General features: G+C 43.4%; 1 long non-coding RNA gene across 2 annotated transcripts in view; it reads left to right on the top strand.

Annotated features, from left to right (window-relative positions):
• Positions 1-21876, top strand: part of LOC122466545 — a 214044-nt gene that overhangs the window by 48029 nt on the left and 144139 nt on the right. The window contains exons 2-3 of one of the 2 annotated variants that reach the window (XR_006292157.1): positions 255-402; positions 827-884. The exons of the other annotated variant lie outside the window; for it this stretch is intronic. This is a non-coding gene — a long non-coding RNA (uncharacterized LOC122466545). The remainder of the gene's footprint in view (positions 1-254; positions 403-826; positions 885-21876) is intronic. 2 annotated transcript variants of the gene reach the window in all.

The following is a 21876-nucleotide window of genomic DNA, read 5'->3' as shown; positions in this document are numbered from 1 at the left end:
TCGGAGTAATGGGATTCGAAAAAAAGGAAAACTGAGGCTGCATATCAAGAAAATATTCCTGATGGGTGAGATCTATTAGGCCATGTCTAGACTAGAAAAGTTTTGCCTGTGAAGTTTCTACTGGTTCCCCGAACAAAATAAACTCTACTGGCAAAAGCACACTTATGCAGGTGTCACCGCGTCTACACTAGGGCTATAGTACAGAAATACTGGTTGGTTTGGTTTTTTTTTAAACAAAAATCTCTACTCCACAGGCAACATTTCCTAGTGGAAGCCTGAGGAATAATTTCCTATGAGCAGTTGAAGTCTCACCGCTTGACACATTTTAAACAAGATTGGACAAAACACCTAATAAATGGACCAATCCTGCGCTGGCAAGGAGATGGAGTAAAAGTGGCAATGGTCATAAATTTTTCAATAAAACTATTTTTTGACAGAAATTGGTGTGTTTTGATTTTTAGCAAACTTTTTGTAAAAAGTTTCCTACAAACAATTTAAACCTGTTTTTGTTTTGTTCAATAGTTTTCAATTGTTGGACAACTGTTTTCACTTTGTCAAAAATAAAAAATAAAGTCCTTTGGAAAGGAGAAAACATTTTCCAACTAGATCTACTAACAAGACTCTAGATTCCATCTCTAAACTGATTTTGTGACTTTGATACAATCTTATTTATTTGTTTCCACTTCATTTAGTTTTGATTACAGTTTACTTTGAAAAGATTTTGAAAATGCCAGAGACTTATTTTTCCTGGTGTATGTATATCAACCTTATTGAAAGCCCAGTAGAATTCAATGGTTGAAAAGAGTGCTTCTTTTAAATTTTATAGAACCCTATTACATCTGTTGAAGACTGCAGGATTTTTCCATGGAGCAAGAAGGCATAAGGTGAACTTCTGTATATTCTCCTGCCAAAGTACTCTGTCAGCTTTTATCTTGGTTGTGTCTCTTACACAGACAGCCTGAGTAATAATCTGTAATAATTGGTCTCTGTTTTATGAAAATTGAAAACTGGTGGCAGTATGATGCACGTTAAACACAGCTCTTAAATTAACCCTATACTTCAACACTCTGAAAGCCTTAAATGATGGACCAAAAAGAATGAGTGATGGAGTTTTCAAGTCCCCCAGAATCACTTCTACTTTTTGTGCTAGTAACAAAAATAAATAAACAAACCATTACCCCCGAAGTAGTTAATTATGCAATAATGTTTGGTTAATAGACATCTGTTCTGAAGTGATGTAGTGTGTACGCACTTCTTGTTAAGCTTGGCAATGAGCAAATGGTGCCTCAAATGAAAGTAACTTAAACACTTTTAAAAAAGCAAATTGGGCATTCTCCTCAATGAGAAATGCTGTATATCAGTGGTTCTCAAACTGTGGGTTGGGACCCCAAAGTGGGTTGCAACCCTGTTTTAATGAGGTTACCAGAGCTGACTTAGATTTGCTGGGGCCAGGGGCCTAAGCCAAAGCCCGAGCCCCAATGTTTGGGGTCGAAGCCTGAGGGCTTCAGCCTTAGCAGTGGGGCTCAGATTACAGGCCCCCTGCCTGGGGCTGAAGCCCTTGGTCTTCAGCTCCTCCCTCCCCCCGGGGGGCAGTGGGACTTTGGCTTTGACCCCCCCACCATGGTGGCAGGGCTTGGGCGGGCTCAGGCTTTAGTCCCTCCATCCTGGGGTCGTGTAGCAAGTTTTGTTTTCAGAAGGGAGTCGTGGTGCAATGAAGTTTGAGAGCGGTGCTGTATATAATTATGATATTAAAAAACAAAACTAAAATCCTAAAACAACCTAACATGTGTTGTACTTGAGTCCCTTCTCAAAAGCAGCTTATTTGCTTATCTAATGCTTAAATTTTAATATTACTACTTTCTGTTAACATATTTCAGATTAAATCTCTCCCTCTTTCTTTTTATATAAGGATAGGCTCAGAAGAGGAGCTGGGGGCTGAGGCTACATGCTAAAAAAGAATATCCAACTGTACAATTAAATTTAGTTAAAATATTCTTGATTTTTAATGTGCTGCAAGAGGCTTATATTTTACCTGACTTTAATTTCTTTGCACAAAGCTGTGTGATATTTCCTAACATAATGTGGAGCTGCTTTATTTCAAGGTGAAAGAATGTCATTAGGCATCTCTCCTGTTTATCTGTTATATTCAGTGGACCTAATGGTAAGCTACTGAAGTTGAGCATGAGGAAGGGGGAAATTATTGCTTGTTATCCAACTATGTTCTTCTCAGATACTGGGACTTGTTAGATGAGATCATTATGAGCTTGTTTTTTGAGATGCTAAGGGAGATGAATAAAAAACAAAAACATAGAGCTGGAAGTTGAGCCTTTTGCTGAAACCTTAAAGATCAAAACTAGTTCTGTGTTTCATGAATTCATAGAAAAAACATTTTAAAAAAAACCCCAACCAATTATCTCTCTCAGTATCCTGGAGATAAATGAGATGCACTCTGACTACAAGCTATCTTATCCGCTTGGTGCCACTCTTGGTTACACTTATTTAAATGCACCATGTGTGTAGCAAGAATAGAAAGTAAAGTCTTGGCTTTGCTTACAATTCTTGCAAAGCTTTCTGGCTGTTTTCAGTTCCTTGCAGCAGTTGAATGTCCTCAGGTGAAATATGTGTGTTGGCAGTTTTCGGCTGAGGATTACAGAATGCAAAGTATTCAAAGGGCTCTGAGATGTGTCACACCTGTCTGCTGGAATAAATGAATCCTGAAAACAGACAGAAAAGTTGCACAACAGGAACATTATGGAATCTTTCTCTCTCTTGCCCTGTGGTTAAGTCAGCCTAGTCATCCCTTCTTGGAGATGTAGAACAGCTGAAGTTTCCCAGAACAGTTTCCAAGTACAGAGGGGGATAAAGGACAGTGTGAACACTTTAAAGTGATGCTTTACAGTAACCACATAAAACGACACTGTTATCTGGTGAGACAAACACCCATCATGCCACTACACTTAATGGGTATTTTCTGTTTTTGTGAATTTCTGGCTGTATAAATATCAATGTTTTGTTGGGACTTTTGAGACTATTCTTAAGGAGTAATTTGCACACAGTGTGTGACTAGGCTGACAAATGTATCCTATATCTGCCCACCACAAAAAGCAGTATGAATGAATAACTATTATGTGAAGGATACACAAAAGTCATGATGGTATGGTCTTGGAGCCCTAAAAAAATCATAATACAAAAAAGGAGATTTTTGTTTATCAGGAACGTAGTGCTGTTCAATGGAGTTTACCCTGCAAGCTTCAAACTCTTCATTGTTCTTCTTGTCTCAGAGGACCCTGTGAAGACAGGAGTGGGGAGGAGCTTGGCTTTCCATGTTGTTTTGGCCTCTCTGAAAAGGAAAGTCTGAATTTTTGACATTTCACGTATTCTACCCACCCTGATGAGCCTTTGGTCACATCCTAACTAACCTTTGTTCTGCAGAAAGGGAGAGAATGATACAGCCCATTAAAAAAAATGAAAGGATTGAAAAGGTCATATCAGTAGCACTCCACTGGAGTGTCTCATGAGAGGCATCATGCATTGCAATGTGATACTCTCCTGCACTCATGCTGCAAAGGTTGTGACAGGAAATATAAAATAACTCCAAATGAAAATATCCTTGTGACTACCTTGGCCTAGTCTTATAATAGAGGACATAAAACAAAGCTCGTTAGGCACCTCTCATACCATACACAACAATGAAACAGAAAAGAGAAGCAGGTGTTACACTAATAAAAATGATACCAACAGGATCTTGTAAGAGGGACAAGGCAAATCGCCACGTTTATTGTAAATACAACAAAATATTCCTATATGCAATTTCTAGATCCATTCACACACATAGACATTCACACACAGGTTCTACATAAAGGTTGTTATAGTTATCAGCCTAGATGTTGCTCGTGCCAAGTCACTGGCCAGGTGGCCTGGACACGAGAGTGGAGCCGAGTCATTGTCAGATGCGCGTCAGATGCTCCTGGAGGGTGGTCGTAGAACCAGACTCAAAGAACACAGTCCCTGGACCCAATTTTTATAGGTCTCTGGTTCAATACAAGTCTATGGGAGTTGCTTCATCATGCTGAAGTTACAACTGAGATGACCATCAATCAGCTCAATCAGCAGGTGGTACATCCATGATGGCTCCATGATGGCTAGGTGTTATCTTCTTGTTCTTCCTTGATGCTTTTTGGGTGGATTCCGGTTCGCCCTCCGGGGGTCATCCAGTTATCTCCACTTTGCATATTCTTCGGCCCATCGATATCAAGGTTGAAATTCTTAGGATTAGGCTGGCACCGTTTACTAACCAATTATTTCCCTGCTTCAGGCTCTCAATTCCATGCACTCATCATTCATTCTTTTACTTAACAACAAAATCTATGACTTTTGATTCATTTAACAAGTTTTATCCCACTATCTATTTTTTCCCTCTTTGGATACCAAGATTTACCTAGGCATGACAAGGTGTCCCCGCAGGGGAAGAGCATCAGGGTGTTGTTTTAAAGAACAGCATTGTTTCCTCAAAGTTCTTACCACTTTCCAGCACAGACTCTTTGTCCTATACTGGCCTGAAATAATTAGCACTTTGGCTTTACATTTGTTACAGAGTGAAATTCAACAGCATGGAACTGATGTTCATACCTTTTTACAATACCTGTATACTCTTTTGTCTATCTTTATTTCTACTACTACATAATTATAAATCTATCATACTTATATAACTTTGAGGGCGACCCAACACAGGGAATATATTTAACAGGAACTTCTCTCCCTTAGCAAGTAAAAGTGTGGTGACGAAGTTGTGAAGTTTGAGATCTTTGATTTGCAACTGAGATTCTTGGCTTGTCCGAATCTTTTTACAGGTCACTAATAATCTTGTTGGCTTTCTCTGCAAATGTTGCATACTTCAGAGCAAATTTCCAAGATATGTCTTATTGTGGAGCATGGAAACTGCTTAGAAAATGTCACAAGATGAGAAATTGGGAATTTATTAGAGTGTGTCACCACTACCCCTGCTGGATAAAAAAGTCAAATGTGGTTGAATAGAGGAGTACATAATGTGTCTGAGCAATGAGCACAGCATTCAGTGCATAAAAGCCACCACACTGTATACTATTACAATGCAAAGAGATTCTCCTTTAGCTCAAGCAGCAGGGACTTGTGCTTCAGGAGTAAAAGGTCCTGATTTCAATCTGTGTAGATGACAGTAAAATCCATGGAGTTAAGGCTACTGATCACAAAGTTGTATGTGGCCGGTTCATTACGTTAATATAAATTAGTTTATCTCTAGTATTGAGGGTTCTCAACTTTTGCTCATACCAGAATTCTACACATAGCTGCTTATGCTCCCAAATTTTTTGCCTTCATTGCCATTCAAAGGCAGTGCCAGGTTTTACGGTGTTTTAAACAAGCTGCTGCAGGTATCGATTTAGTAGAATAGGAACTGCTTTTCGTGCGTGAGTAGAACATGACTGAAAAAACATCTCCTTGAGATTACTATAAGGAGAAAATGGGAACAAATTTTGTCATCTTGTCTCCTGCAGGCAACTGTTGGAAACCCCCTTAGAATCACTACCTGACCCACAACACTAAATCTGACCCTCTGCACCTTAATCGGATCTTTGTCACTGCCATGATACTGAGGCATAAGGGGCACTGTTGGGTATGGCACATGTTAAAATGATACATTAAGTCAGATGCCGTTAGAAATGACTCAAGTGCAGTTTTATACTGATTTACCATGTTCTGTTTAGATGGAAAATGCATTTATACCATCTTGTATTAAAAATACTCTTGCTCAGGACTTAAAGGCCTAGCACATTAATAAGAATTTAATAAATAAAGTGATCATAATGTAGAATAAATATATTCTTCTTCATCAACTAAAGGATTGGCTTGTTTTTCTGTAACTTTTTAACATGCACATTGCATCATTTTCTATGCATTTCTTAGCCAGAAAAGTTTTTGTGAGGCCATCACTAAAAAGCAGTAATCAGTAATAAAAATGGGGAATTAGCACTTAGACTGTAGTAAAAGCATCATTAAAATGTAAATTTTAAGATGCACTATTTTAAAATTAGGAATAAACAGTAAAAATATTTTAACCTAACTACCATTTTTAAGGGGTGTGTGTGTGTGTGTGTGTGTAGGGGAACCCTGCAGCATAAACCAAAGTTTTATAAAGAAAATATCAGTGAGCATGATAAATGAATCATTCTTGCTTCTGGTTACCCCAATTATTATTTCCTGTGGCAATAAAAAAAATGCATTGATGCATTCATGATGTACGGAGTTTCTTGCTCACTTATAATGGGGGAGAAAATGTATTCATTTACCAATGAAAGTGTGATCCTGCTCTTGAAGAAATAAATGGCCCAACTCACGTTCATTTCAATGAAGCAAGAGTATACACCCTCTAGATTTAACTTTGCACATTTGGTTTTACCAAGATAAGATGTTAATTAAGATGCATCCGATGAAGTGAGCTGTAGCTCACGAAAGCTTATGCTCAAATAAATTGGTTAGTCTCTAAGGTGCCACAAGTACTCCTTTTCTTTTTGCAAATACAGACTAACACGGCTGTTACTCTGAAACCTGTTAATTAAGATGTTAGTCATTAAAGGACTAATTTTAATATGGCAGATACATGTATATAAATTTAGAAATGCACCATTCCAGTTTAAATTTAGATAGATACATTAGCATGAATTTGGTGCTCATGAAATCTGGAGCAAAAACACTATCTAGAGCCAGAAATACTGTAGTGTAAGTGCTTTGCAAACATCTTCCACGTAGTTATGCTAACACCCTTCTCTTGGCCCGGCCTGGCCTCTCACACTCAGCTATGCTGGTACATGTTTTATGTCTGTCAGGGGCAGAGGCCACTCTAGCTATAGGCAAACTAGGCAGCTGCCTACCATGGCAGATTTCTGGGAGAAGCAACTGTACACAGTGCTGCAGACTTGGTTAATGGGGGTGTGATTTGCAGAATGCTTTAACATGTAGTGCTCTAACAGCTCTGTGTAAACCCTGCTAGTGTGCTCTGTCGGTGCGGTAGGTCCAGGTCAGGCTGGCTGCGGGGCAGCCTTGCTTGGAGAGGCCCCTGCGGATGAGCATTGTAGGGATGCCTGTTTGATGGAGGGAAGCAGCAGCAGGGTGGAGTTTCCTATCTCACTGGTAAGAGGCAGGGACATCTGGGCACCTGGTACCTGCTCTTGACAGACATGTTCATGGGAGGGGGTGAGAGGGAACCTCCATGCAGGCATCGAGCGCCCATCTGTGCACATCCCACTTGGCCTCCCGCAGGCATCCAGAGCCCATCCCACATCTCCCAGACACCCCCCAACTCCCCGCCTTCACTCTCCCCAGTGTTACTGGTCTAGCTGACTGGGCTAGTCCCACTCCTGTGGGGGGGGGGAAGGAGCGATTCAGCTCTGCTGTTACGGTCCCCCTCACCTTTCACAGTCTCTGGAGCTCAGGGAAGCTCCCCCTCCCACTGAAGCCCGAGAGCAACCTAAGCCACAACGGGACAGGAGCCCCGCCCTGTGGCGGTCTCCTCCTCTTCCTCTCCACTGCTGCCCCCCCCTCCCCCCCGCAGGTCCCAGGAGAAGGGGATCCTCTGGCTACCCCCTCCGCCCCACAATACAGACTGGGGGCAGCCCACTGAAGTTTTGCCTGCAGCAGCAGATTGTCTTGAGCAGCCTCTGGTCGGCCCCTACTGACATAACGATGCTGACAAAAGCCCCGCCGTAGTGCAGCCGTGGAGACAGAAGAGCGCTGCTGTTGGTGTAGCTAATGCCGTTCGGTGAGGTGGTGTTCTTACAGGGGGCAGAACAAATCCCCCTGCTGCGTTCGCTCTGGTGGAGTCGCTGTGCCAGTACAGGCTTTGTAATGTAGACACAGAGACCTAGAACAGGACTAAGGCTCTTGCTTATCGATTACCTATGGTGTTACAGTATGCAGTAGCACAGAGATGCAGACAGATGTTCACTGGGGACTAGGCTGAAATGACGATAACCCTAGTTACTTGTTAGGTTAAACAGGATTTAAAGGCAGGTCTTCAGGAATGGAAGGCTAGTGCATTAACCACCTACTGTACCACTAAAAAGTCAAGTTCTTAAGGTTTTTTTTCTGATCACTGTAGACATGCAGTAGCTTCCTTTGCAGTCTGTGTCCCTATAATTACTGGAGCTGAAATTTGGCCAGGCTGAGGGTTAGCACTTCTTATGTGAAGTATGGTGGGGTCTCTTGTGGCCAGAAGCGTTTGGGACTGTGCTGTTATATATAATTACACATTGTTACTTAATGTGGCTGGAAGGCCTGTGTTTTGGAAGCTAATGGACTAGAGTTCTAGTCCCAGCTCCTCGTGTTTGTGTGATTTATCTAGTAATTGTGTCTGTTGTCTGCTGTACTTAGTTTCATTACAGCCTGATCCTCTTCAGCTTGTCTATCAGGATAACAGAATAAGATCAATAAGAATATACACACTTTCAGTCATTATCTTCAGGAATTCCCGTACCCTGGAGCAAAGACAAATGGAAGTAGCTGAATGCTAGCTTGTGAAAACTGGACACCTGTCCAAGGAAAATATGAGTTACTGTCTCTGTTGTTGCATTAATAACAGAATTCACCAGGAAATCCTATTAAACCTGCTAAAATAAATGGACTATGGCAATGGACAAAAATGATAAATATATAGATGAAAGTGAGTACTTATCAAAGGAAAGGGTCAGTATTTGTTTTTCTAATCTATTAGAAATGATCCAAACTCATGGACTAACTGTAAATTAGCTCAACTTGCTGTTGCCTGAAAACTGGGGATTGGTAAATTTATGTTTAGAGAGGAAATATTAGGTATCCTCAACACTTAAGCTAGTGTGATGTGACAGCTGAGGAACTCAGTGATAGTTATGGTGTGGATAGGATTTAGGTGGCTGACCCCTGTTGCCACCAGTGTTACAATTTAGGCCTGTTCTACACTATGAGTTTATGTCGGATTTAGCAGCGTTAAATCAACTTAACCCTGCACCCATCCACACAACGAAGCCATTTTTTTCTACATAAAGGGCTCTTAAAACCGATTTCTGTACTCCTCCCCAATGAGGGGATTAGCACTGAAATCGACATCGCCGTTTCAAATTAGGGTTAGTGTGGATGCAATTTGACGGTATTGGCCTCCGGGAGCTATCCCACAGTGCACCATTGTGACCGCTCTGGACAGCACTCTGAACTCAGATGCACTGGCCAGGTGTACAGGAAAAGACCCGGCAACTTTTGAATCTCATTTCCTGTTTGGCCAGGCGAGCTTATCAGCACAGGTGACCATGCAGTCCCAGAATTGAAAAAGAGCTCCAGCATGGACTGAACAGGAGGTACTGGATCTGATCGCTGTATGGGGAGAGGAATCCGTGCTATCAGAACTACGTTCCAAAAGACGAAATGCCAAAACATTTCAAAAAATCTCCAAGGCCATGAGGGACAGAGGCTACAGCAGGGACGCAACACAGTGCCGCGTGAAACTTAAGGAGCTCAGGCAAGCGTACCCGAAAACCAAAGAATCAAACGGATGCTCCAGGACAGAGCCCCAGACATGCCACTTCTACGCTGAGCTGCATGCAATTCTAGGGGGAGGCCGCCACCACTACCCCACCACTGTCCGTGGACTCCGATGATGGGGTACTGTCTGCCATGCCTGAGGATTTTGTGGACGGGAAAGATGAGGAGAAGGAGGATGAGCTTGAGGAGAGCACACAGCACACCGTTCTCCCCGGCAGCCAGGATCTTTTTCTCACCCTGACTGAAATACCCTCCCAACCCAACGAAGCCGGAGAAGGGACCTCTGGTGAGTGTACCTTTTAAAATATAATACATGTTATAAAAGCAAGCATTTTTTAATGATTAAGTAGCCCTGAGGACTTGGGATGCATTCATGGCCAATACAGCTACTGGAAAAGTCTGTTAACGTGTCTGGGGATGGAGCGGAAATCTTCCAGGGACATCTCCATGAAGCTGTCCTGGAGGTACTCTAAAAGCCTTTGCAGAAGGTTTCTGGGGAGAGCAGCCTTATTCCATCCTCCATGGTAGGACACTTTACCACGCCATGCTAGTAGCAAGTAATCTGGTATCATTGCATGACAAAGCCTGGCACCATATGGTCCCGGTGTTTGCTGGCATTCAAGCAACATCCGTTCTTTATCTCTCTGTATTATCCTCAGGAGAGTGATATTGTTCATGATAACCTGGTTGAAATAGGGGAATTTAATTAAGGGGACATTCAGAGGTGGCCGTTCCTACTGGGCTGTTTGCCTGGGGCTGAAAAGAAATCTTCCCTGCAGTTAGAGTGGGGGGGCCATTGTCACTGAGCTGTTCGTGTCTGGCTAGCAGGGATCTTCCCTGATACCAGCCTTGCAGTGGGGTGTGGGGTAAAGTGATCATCCCAGAGAATTGGAGAATGCGGGGTGGGGTTAGTTTTGTTTCTGCTGCTGCACGTTAACAGGAAAACCGCAGCACTAAATGGCAAACTCAACGTGCTTTGCTTGGTATGGGAGAGGAGGGCGCTGCTGTTATGAACGTTGCAGAAGCCGAAAGACTATGGCTTACCATGGCTGCCTGCAAGCCAAATTCTGTTGCCCGGCCCTGCGTGTGTGATCTCTCACACCAAAGCCGCAGGCACTCAATATAAGATGCAAAATGCGACCTTGTACCAAAATCACATGTGCTATGTAATGCTATGTAATGTGAATAGTGTTGTTCACCGTTAAAGAGTATAGCCATTGTTCTGTAAAATGTATCTTTTTAAATACTTCACTCCCTTTTTTTCCTCCAGTAGCTGCAAATGTTTCAAGCCCCCCTGCTCCGTCCCAAAGGCTATCTCAGATAAGGCGGCGAAAAAAACACACGCGCGATTAAATGTTCTCTGAGCTCATGCAGTCGTCCGGCACTGACAGAGCTCAGCAGAATGTGTGGAGGGACACAATAGCAGAGTACAGGAAAGTGGCCGATGAACGTGAGGAGAGGTGGCGGCAGGAAGATCAGAGGAGGTATGAAGCAACGCTGGGGCTACTGCGGGATCAAACGGACATGCTCCGGCGTCTGGTGGAGGTTCATGAACGGCAGCAGGATCACAGACTGCCGCTACAGCCCCTGTTTAACTGCCCTCCCTGCTCCCCAAGTTCCAAGCAACAGAAGGCTGTCATTCAAAAAGTTTTGAAGTGGCCTTTTCTTTCCCTCCTGTCCTCCTCCCACACCCCACCCGGGCTACCTTGTGAGTTATCTCCCTATTTTTATAATCAATTAATAAAGAATACATGTTTTTTAAACGATAGTGACTTTATTTCCTTTACAAGCAAGCTATGATCGAAGGGAGGAGGGCGGGTGGCTTACAGGGAATTTAGAGTCAAGCAAGGGGGCAGGTTTTCATCAAGGAGAAACAAACAGAAGTGTCACACAGTACCCTGGCCAGTCATGAAACTGGTTTTCAAAGCTTCTCTCATGCGCAGCACTTCCTGCTGTGCTCTTCTAATCACCCTGGTGTCTGGCTGTACATATTCAGTGGCCAGGCGATTTGCCTCAACCTCCCACCTTGCCATAAACATCTCCCCCTTACTCTCATAGATATTGTGGAGCGCACAGCAAGCAGTAATAACAATGGGAATATTGGTTTCACTGAGGTCTAAGCGAGTCAGTAAACTGCTCCAGCGCGCCTTTAAACGTCCAAATGCACATTCTACCACCATTCTGCACTTGCTCAGCCTGTAGTTGAACAGCTCCTGACTACTGTCCAGGGTGCCTGTGTACGATGTCATGAGCCAGGGCATTAAGGGGTAGGCTGGGTCCCCAAGGATAACTATAGGCATTTCAACATCCCCAACAGTTATTTTCTGGTCTGGGAAGTAAATCCCTTCCTGCAGCTGTTTAAACAGACCAGAGTTCTTGAAGACGCAAGCGTCATGAACCTTTCCCGGCTAACCCACGTTGATGTTGGTGAAACGGCCCTTGTGATCCAACAGTGCTTGCAACACCATTGAAAAGTACCCCTTGCGGTTTATGTGCTGGCTGCCCTGGTGGTCCGGTCCCAAGATAGGGATATGCATTCCGTCTATAGCCCCACCACAGATAGGGAATCCCATTGCAGCAAAGCCATCCACTATGACCTGCACATTTCCCAGAGTCACTACCTTTGATAGCAGCAGCTCAATGATTGCATTGACTACTTGCATCACAGCAACCCCCACAGTAGATTTGCCCACTCCAAATTGATAACCGACTGACCGGTAGCTTTCTGGCATTGCAAGCTTCCATAGGGCTATTGCCATTCGCTTGTGAACTGTGAGGGCTGCTCTCATTTTGGTATTCTTGCACTTCAGGGCAGGGGAAAGCAAGTCAAAGTTCCATGAAAGTGCCCTTACGCGTACGAAAGTTTCGCAGCCACTGGGAATCATCCCAAACCTGCAACATATGCTGTCCCACCACTCTGTGCTTGTTTCCCGGGCCCAGAATCGGCATTCCACAGCATGAGCCTGCCCCAGTAACACCATGATCTCCAAATTGCTGGGGACTGCGGTTTTAGAGAAATCTGTGTTCATGTCCTCATCACCGCGCTGCCGTCGCCTCCTCCCCTGGTTTTTCAGGTGCTGGTTCTGCATAAACTGCATGATAATATGCGAGGTGTTTACAATGGTCATAACTGCTGCGGTGAGCTGAACAGGCTCCATGCTTGCTGTGCTATGGCGTCTGCTCGGGCAATCCAGGGAAAAGGGCGCGAAATGATTGTCTGCTGTTGCTTTCACGGAGGGAGGGAGGGTTGACTGACGACATTTACCCATAACCACCCACGACAAATTTTTGGGCCCATCAGGCATTGGCAGCTCAGCCCAGAATTCCAATGGGCAGCGGGGACTGCCGGAACTGTGGGATTGCTACCCACAGTGCACCACTCGGAATGTCGACACTTGCCACGGTACTGTGGATGCACACCGCCAAATTAATGTGCTTAGTGTGGACGCATGCACTCGACTTTATACAATCTGTTCCCCAAAATCGACTTCTGTAAAATCGGAGTACTTTCGTAGGGTAGACATGGCCTTAGACACACCCCTAAGTATGGACCTAGGTAGTTGAGCAGGCTTGTACTCTGCTGGCTAGCCCATTCCACAGCCCATGGCGCAATGTCGACAGTGCTATCTTTAGCATGCTAGTTTGAGCTGATTTAGTGCATGTTTGGCTACCTGGGCTGGGATGCATGCTGCCAGCTGTAGTGTAGACATGCCCTAAGTGTCAATACCAATGCTACGTCCCTGTTGTACAGGTATTACTTTGACCCTCTTTTCCCTGTTCTGCTTACCACTGTTTTCACCTAACCTTGTGTTCTCTCTTCCTTTCACTCCTTCATTCAGATCCTTCCTTGGAAATCTATCCACTTGCATCCTTTTCCATTTAAATAACCGTGCTTCTCATTAAATATGCTTACTCTTTTTTCCCCCCACCCCGAACTGTTCGTCCCTAAAACCTCATGATACAAATATTGTATCCAACATAATTTTTCTGTTTCCACTGTGCATTTCAAGGTATCCTTTTTTTGTCCCAGACAATTAAAATGCCTGGAATAGCTCAGTAGTTAGGGTTGTTGTGACAAAAAAACTAATTGGATGGCATTGTGGGGAGTATGTAATGGTTAAAAAAAAGAATTGTTCCATGCTGGGCCAAATGGCCTTCCCCCCACCCACAAGCACTCCTGATTTTCAGTCTGAATATTAACCAGTGCAGCATAGATTGAAACTTAAATGTTTTGTAGGTCTCAAATGTGTTTAGAGCATTTCCTGTTTCAGTCAACTGTATATTTCGTGGGCTACAAGAGGCACAGTCCTTACATATGGAGCCATAAATTAGAGGTAGAGTGTGGTCTAGTGGTTTGAACACTGATCTGGATGTAAGGATTGGGAGTTCTAGCTCTGACAACAAGTGGGTGACCTTGGGTAAGTCATTTAACTTTGTGTCTCCTCATGTAAATGGTGTAATAATATTTACGTACTTCACAGAGTTGTTATAAAGCGGAGCTGCTGTTACCCAAGGTTTTAGAACCCAAAGCAGTTGTATCGTAACTTTTTTTTTAAGGCTTTATCAGGAATAAATTAATGGGGACACAGCTTTTTCGTCTGATATATGATTGATATAAACCAGAGTGCTTTTACTTAAAACTATTTTTTGTTCAGTTTCAAGCACGCGCGTGCACGCACACACACACAGACACACACATATATATATATCTGTGTTATAGCAATGGGCTCAGTCCTGTGGAATCTGGAGATCTAAGTTCTATTCCCGACTCTGCCACTGACTCACTGTGAGACCTTGGCCAAGTTGCTGCCTTTCTTTGACTCTGTTTCCCCATCTTAAAAAAATGGAGATGATACCCTCCTTGGTCGTCTGTCTTGAAATCTATAGATGAAAAGTGTATACATGTGCTGCTGCTATTGATTTATTTATAGCTAATATTGTATTAGATTTCTCAGCCCAAGACTCTGAAAATAGGAGCAGCTTAAAAGAAACATAAGGAAGTACTTCACACAATGCGCAGACAACCTGTGGAACTCCTTGCCAGTGGATGTTGTGAAGGCCAAAACTATAACTGGGTTAAAAAAAGAATTGGATAAATTCATGGAAGATAGATCCATCAATGGCTATTAACCAAGATAGTCAGGGACACAACTCCTTGCTCTAACCTCTGACTGCCAGAAGCTGGGATTAGATGATATGATCACTCAATAAATTGCCCTATTCTGTTCATTCCCTCTGAAGCACCTGGCCACTGTTGGAAGACAGGATGCTGGGATAGATGGCCCATTGGTCTGACCCAATATGGCCGTTCTTATGTTAAGGGTACATTACCTAATTTTTGCAGAGCTAATGCAAATGGTATTTCTGAAAACACTCGTGAGAAAAGTCATATAGGTTGCTCTTTACCTAGATAAGCTTTGTTGGATCTTTCATTATTCAAACGGACCAAACTAATAGTCTAGTTTTCCTTGTATATGAGTTGTTGGGAATTACTCAGACCTTGTTTTGAGTAACTGAGGATACTTCATGCAAAAAGAACAATGTGTTTGGAGTAGAGCCTTGGTTTAACAGAGGGCGACTCGAACAATTTCCGCAGAGCAGTGCATAGTTATTTATCTTTACAGGCTGTACTGTATCATTACTGCCTAATTTTTTGTTGTCTTTCATTGAATTATTGAACCAAACAGTTGACAAAAAAGTAGTTAAAGGGTAATCAGAATGCAAAATAACCTGGAAAATCACAGAACATTGTCAATAAAAATGGACGAGGGCAGTTTTTGCCTGAGTAGTGCAGCAATAATGTTTATCTTTTAGAAAACATCCTTTGTCCAGCACTTCAGCATTTGTTCTATAGCTGTCTTAGGCTGGGAGATGCATTTCTTTTACTTGGTGTCTTAGCTCTGTTCTTTATGATCTAGGCATTAGGATCTGGTGTAATGTTTGGTACTCAAGTTTGGGAATTAAGCCACTTACTTTTCCTTCTGGCTTTATTGGAGATTTCAGAGGGAAGTATAACCTTGGAGTTAATTGTAGAACAGATATTTTTGGCAATAACAGAAGGAACTGTTCAATGAAGGACAACTTATTTAAAAAATGATAGATCAAGCAAAAGTTCCATTTGGTCTAGGAAGGAGATTCCACCACCTCCCTAGGTAATGCATTCCAATGTTTCACCACCCTCCTAGTGAAAATGTTTTTCCTAATATCCAATCTAAACCACCCCCACTGCAACTTGAGACCATTACTCCTTGTTCTGTCATCTGCTACCACTGAGAACAGTCTAGATCCATCCTCTTTGGAACCCCCTTTCAGGTAGTTGAAAGCAGCTATCAAATCCCCCCTCATTCTTCTCTTCCGCAGACTAAACAATCCCAGTTCCCTCAGCCTCTCCTCATAAGTCATGTGTTGCAGTCCCCTAATCATTTTTATTACCCTCCGCTGGGCTCTTTTCAATTTTTCCACATCCTTCATGTAGTGTGGGGCCCAAAACTGGACACAGTACTCCAGATGAGGCCTCACCAATGTCGAATAGAGGGGAACGATCACGTCCCTCCATCTGCTGGCAATGCCCCTACTTATACATCCCAAAATGCCATTGGCCTTCTTGGCAACAAGGGCACACTGTTGACTCATATCCAGCTTCTCGTCCACTGTAACCCCTAGGTCCTTTTCTGTAGAACTGCTGCCGAGCCATTCGGTCCCTAGTCTGTAGCGGTGCATGGGATTCTGCCGTCCTAAGTGCAGGACTCTGCACTTGTCCTTGTTGAACCTCATCAGATTTCTTTTGGCCCAATCCTCTAATTTGTCTAGGGCCCTCTGTAGCCTATCCCTACCCTCCAGCGTATGTACCTCTCCTCCCAGTTTAGTGTCATCTGCAAACTTGCTGAGGGTGCAATCCATGCCATCCTCCAGATCATTTATGAAGATACTGAACAAAACTGGCCCCAGGACCCACCCTTGGGGCACTCCACTTGACACCGGCTGCCAACTAGACATGGAGCCATTGATCGCTACCCGTTGAGCCCGACAATCTATCCAACTTTCTACCCACCTTATAGTGCATTCATCCAGCCCATACTTCTTTAACTTGCTGGCAAGAATACTGTGGGAGACCAAGTCAAAAGCTTTGCTAAAGTCAAGGAACAACATGTCCACCACTTTTCCCTCATCCACAGAGCCAGTTATCTCATCATAACACTTGGAATTCCACCTCCCTCCCTCTCCTGCTTTCTTGTGGAGTTGGGATGAATTGTGAGTGCAAAGCTGAGCTCTTGAACATCAGACTTTGAAGGGGAAAAATGTAATGAAGGCATGTGGCATTTGCAGGGTGGTTGTGTGGGTAAACGTTCTCATGAAACACCCTGTAACTCGCTTTCTGCTGAGATGGAAGTCCCTGCTTGCTGAGGGAAGCTTGCATTCACCATTCTAGGATCGCTGCCTTAGAATTGGGATGCACTGGGCTTTTCTGATTGTATGTTACCTCTTTGGACTCAAAACTACTGTTTGGCTTGATACCACTGAACAGAGAGTCCTGGGGACGATGAAGAGACATGCCTGTTGCTGCGCCCTCTCGTTAGCCGAAGCACCAGAGTTTTTAAATAGGGCAGAGATTAATAGAGTTAGACTGTCTGGAACCTTGTGGAAGAGGGCTACAAGAGAAGATGGAGGAGTTAGGAGTTGTCATCTCTATAGGACAACATTTACACTAATGACTGAATCACTAGCATGGCTAAAGAAGAATAATCAAGTAACAAGATATCCAAAACACCCCTCTGATGGGTGTGGATCACTGTTGCTCTTGCATATGGTTCACTTTTAGCATTTTGTGTGAGCACTGGAATTGCTTAGATGCAGGTTTTTCTCTTATGCCACTCCAGTCACTGCCTGATGGATGCTCTCAATCGGATGGATAGCCAGTGCTAGAGATTTAGATGCAAGAACAGCTAGTGATAGAGAAAGGTGACACTTTTTGAGAGATGTCTTCTGAATTTGCAGGAACTGAAAGTAAAGTTTAGAGGCGGAGTAGGAGCACCTTCATACTGAGTTCCCCCAACTCCTTTCTGTCCTATTCTTTCTTGGGATCATTGATCTAATGACAAAGGGAGCTTTATGCAGTGGAGTTGTAGCCGTGTAATCCATGGGTTATCTGAAAACTAGGACTGTGTAAAGCTCTTTTAGAGAGACACGGGGGGTGAGAGAATATCTTTTATCGGACCAACTTCCATTGGATAGACCTGAAGAAGAGCTCTGTATAAGCTCGAAAGCTTGTCTCTCTCACCAATAGAAGGTGGGCCAATACAATATATGCCCTCACCTATCTTGCCTCTCTAAAAGAGCTTTACGCAGTCCTGCTTTTTAGATAATCCATGGATGAATGAATTCTCTATTTAAATAGACTGATGAGAACAGCTCACTATGTAAGGTGAAATGTGCAATGGTGTGTACTAAAGAGAGAGCCACAACCGTTGTTGTACAACATCATAAATAGCTTATCTATTTGGCCTTACATGCTTTGCATCCTAAAGCTCTTTATTAATTTGGAAAGAGAAATAAAATGAACAATGGGACAAATAATCCATTATCCAGTCAATTGAAACAATATAAACAAAAATATTAAGCAAATCTATGAAGCTATGTTTTCATTTTGGACGCATTTTTGCACAGGCTCTCAAATGCAAAAAATCCACTACAATTATTCAGAATTATGCACTAGTCTTTAGAGCTAGTACAAAAGGTGATTTGGCAGTGACTTTGCAAATGAGTATGGAGAGTTATTCGTGGAAAGTGATATAATTTATCATTCGTGAGTATTTGGACGACAGCTGGTTTATTTGTGAAAATGATTGCAAATTCCAGATATCTTGTGGTTTTTAGCATGAATGATGGTTCAGCCAAAAATCTGTACCAGATGTTCAGGGCTGGCTGTTTATTTGCTGTTAGCCTCCTGTTTTTTTTTAAAAAAAAGTTTTGTCATCAAATGAGAACACAGAGCCAATTCTACGTGACTGCTTTGAAAAACCCTTTGCAATTTACCCCTGGTGACATTCCTCTGAAAGCCTCTTTTGGTGTATTCATACAGCACCCACCTGCTAGGAATCCTACTGGTCACCTTAATTTTTCGGGCAATAGCTCTTCGACAGTGGTAGGCCCCTTGATGTGGAATTTACCACCCCTTCACTGACTAGGTTGTCAGGCTCAACGGGTAGCGATCAATGGCTCCATGTCTAGTTGGCAGCCGGTATCAAGTGGAGTACCCCAAGGGTTGGTCCTCGGGCCGGTTGTGTTCAATATCTTCATAAATGATCTGGAGGATGGTGTGGATTGCACCCTCAGCAAGTTTGCAGATGACACTAAACTGGGAGGAGAGGTACATACGCTGGAGGGTAGGGATAGGCTACAGAGGGCCCTAGACAAATTAGAGGATTGGGCCAAAAGAAATCTGATGAGGTTCAACAGGGACAAGTGCAGAGTCCTGCACTTAGGATGGAAGAATCCCATGCACCGCTACAGACTAGGGCCCAAATGGCTCGGCAGCAGTTCTACAGAAAAGGACCTAGGGGTTACAGTGGATGAGAAGCTGGATATGAGTCAACAGTGTGCCCTTGTTGCCAAGAAGGCCAATGGCATTTTGGGATGTATAAGTAGGGGCATTGCCAGCAGATGGAGGGATGTGATCGTTCCCCTCTATTCGACATTGGTGAGGCCTCATCTGGAGTACTGTGTCCAGTTTTGGGCCCCACACTACAAGAAGGATGTGGAAAAATTGGAAAGAGCCCAGCGGAGGGTAATAAAAATGATTAGGGGACTGGAACACATGACTTATGAGGAGAGGCTGAGGGAACTGGGATTGTTTAGTCTGCGGAAGAGAAGAATGAGGGGGGATTTGATAGCTGCTTTCAACTATCTGAAAGGGGGTTCCAAAGAGGATGGATCTAGACTGTTCTCAGTGGTAGCAGATGACAGAACAAGGAGTAATGGTCTCAAGTTGCAGTGGGGGTGGTTTAGGTTGGATATTAGGAAAAACGTTTTCACTAGGAGGGTGGTGAAACACTGGAATGCATTACCTAGGGAGGTGGTGGAATCTCCTTCCTTAGATATTTTTAAGGTCAGGCTTGACAAAGCCCTGGCTGGGATGATTTAGTTGGGGATTGGTCCTGCTTTGAGCAGGGGGTTGGACTAGATGACCTCCTGAGGTCCCTTCCAACCCTGATATTCTATGTTCTTGCACTGGTGTTTTTCTCCTGAATAACTTCTGGGCTTTTAAGCATGAGATGCTGCTGCTGGTTTTCTGCATGGTTTAAGGCTGACTCTATTAGAATAGACTGTATAGATGCTACACTAATGTCTATTCACTGTCTATTTTCACTTGTGCAAGCATTCCCTGAAGGTAGAGTTCTTTAAGGTTATGTCTACACTTGGAGCCAGTTGTGTGATTTCCCAGTTTGCATAGACCAGCTTGCGCTAACTCTTATCTTGCGCAGCCCACCTGCTTTTACTGTAATTTGCACAAGCATCAGTGAAACTAATGCCTGGGAAGTGTATCCAGCTGGACAATATTGGCGAGGGAGTATACATCAACATGTGGATAAACTGATGAGGCCAGCACAAATAGCAAACCTCTCTTTGTTCTGCTTGCTGCATGAACCTCAGGGCAAAATAATCATAACTAGCTAAAAATTGCGCATGGTACAGTGATTTAAACAGAAGTCAGCCATATTTATTAAAGTAACTAACTCTACCATTTCAGTCTAACTCAGTAATTTTTGTGCCAAGAGCATGTCAAGAATCCTACAGTGCCTTCAACTAGGTCTTGTGCATTTTGCTATAAATATTCATAGGCCTCAGGCTAGGTAGTGCTAATGTGATTTGTGTGTAAAGGTAGGTGACCTCAGGAAATAATCAGCAACGTACAATAAGGGACAGGTGTTGCTATAACAAAATAGTACGTACAGCAAAGAATCTAACTCAAAGTCAATTTTGATAACCAGTTGAGACAGCATAAAACTACCCCCCTTGGAAATCCTTTAACTCTGTTGATATTGCTTGCCAGACTGTTAACACAGGTGGTGGCAGAGCTGAGTGAATACTGTAAAAAATATCTGCAAACGTTTGTGTGAATAACACCAGCGAATTTGACACAATGGTATTCATGACTCCGCATGCTTGGAGACATATGGGTAGTCACAGGTTTGTTCACATTAACATTTGGGGAAAGCTCTGCTCATGTAATTAATTACCTGTTTGATTCTGAATTCAGGAGTTATAAAACTTACCATCATCCAAAAGGAAGCAGAAGAAATACCAGGTGACTTCCGTGACCAGTCGCACAGCTCGGATCAAGTACAAGCTGATACCAAATTTATTTAGTATGTGCATAGTTATCTAGCCAAGTGACTTCATCTTCAGTGCCGTGATGCACTTCTTCTAGGCCACCGCTGAACCTAGTCAGCAGGCATTCATCAACAGTGTGCATCATGTCTGTGTCATGCCGCAGCTGCACAAAGGGCTGTCACGAAGGCCCCAGCGATACTGGTTGGCTGCACAGAGACCTTGCCCAGTCCGGAACCTGTTCAACAGGGACCATTGGTGATGGGGCAGGTGGGCAAATTGTGGGGTTGGCGACGAGGGACTGGTTGGGGTTTATAACAGAGATCCATTCCTCTCGCCAGAGTGTTTCTGCCGTCACATCCTGGCATGGCGGATGAGACCATAATGGGCGATGTGATGGCTGACATGCAGCTGGTGGTTTTAAAAGGTCATTGTGCAGCAGCAGGCTTGAGTTGGCGCATACTTTCTCCAGTAACTTGCCAGTGGCAACTTCGCATCTGATATGAGGAGGAGCGATATTGCTCAGAATGGGAAGCCATGGGAGTGGAGTCGGATGCAGGGTGCTGGAGATGATACGCATGGCGGCATGCAACTACGTATCCACCAGTTCGGTGTGTGACGATCAACTCTAAACTGGCGTGCAGTACTCTGCCACTGAATACGATATGATACCAAATGAATATCTGTAACAAGACTCCCACAGCCTATGAGGTACCAGCAGACCATCAGCTGAAATTTGCTTTAAAAAAAGGGTTCATACAATTGCAAACAGTAAACCAATTCTTTAAAAAAACAAATGTCTGTTAGCAAACACTGATGACTGCATCGATTTCTAATATGTGTGTTAATTTTATAAAATATAATACAGCACTTTAATCAGATCTCCTCTTTCTTTGTCGAGCATGCAGGGAATACGATTCTGACATTGCTTTAGTGTATTAATAATAGCTAGCTCTTATATTGCACTTTTCATCCATAGATTGTGAAGTGCTTTACAGAGGATGT

Source organism: Chelonia mydas, chromosome 7 (genome assembly GCF_015237465.2).
Source record: "Chelonia mydas isolate rCheMyd1 chromosome 7, rCheMyd1.pri.v2, whole genome shotgun sequence".
Classification (NCBI taxonomy): domain Eukaryota; kingdom Metazoa; phylum Chordata; order Testudines; family Cheloniidae; genus Chelonia; species Chelonia mydas.
Note: the sequence above shows the minus strand (reverse complement) of the source record. Positions and strands in the feature narration are given on the sequence as shown.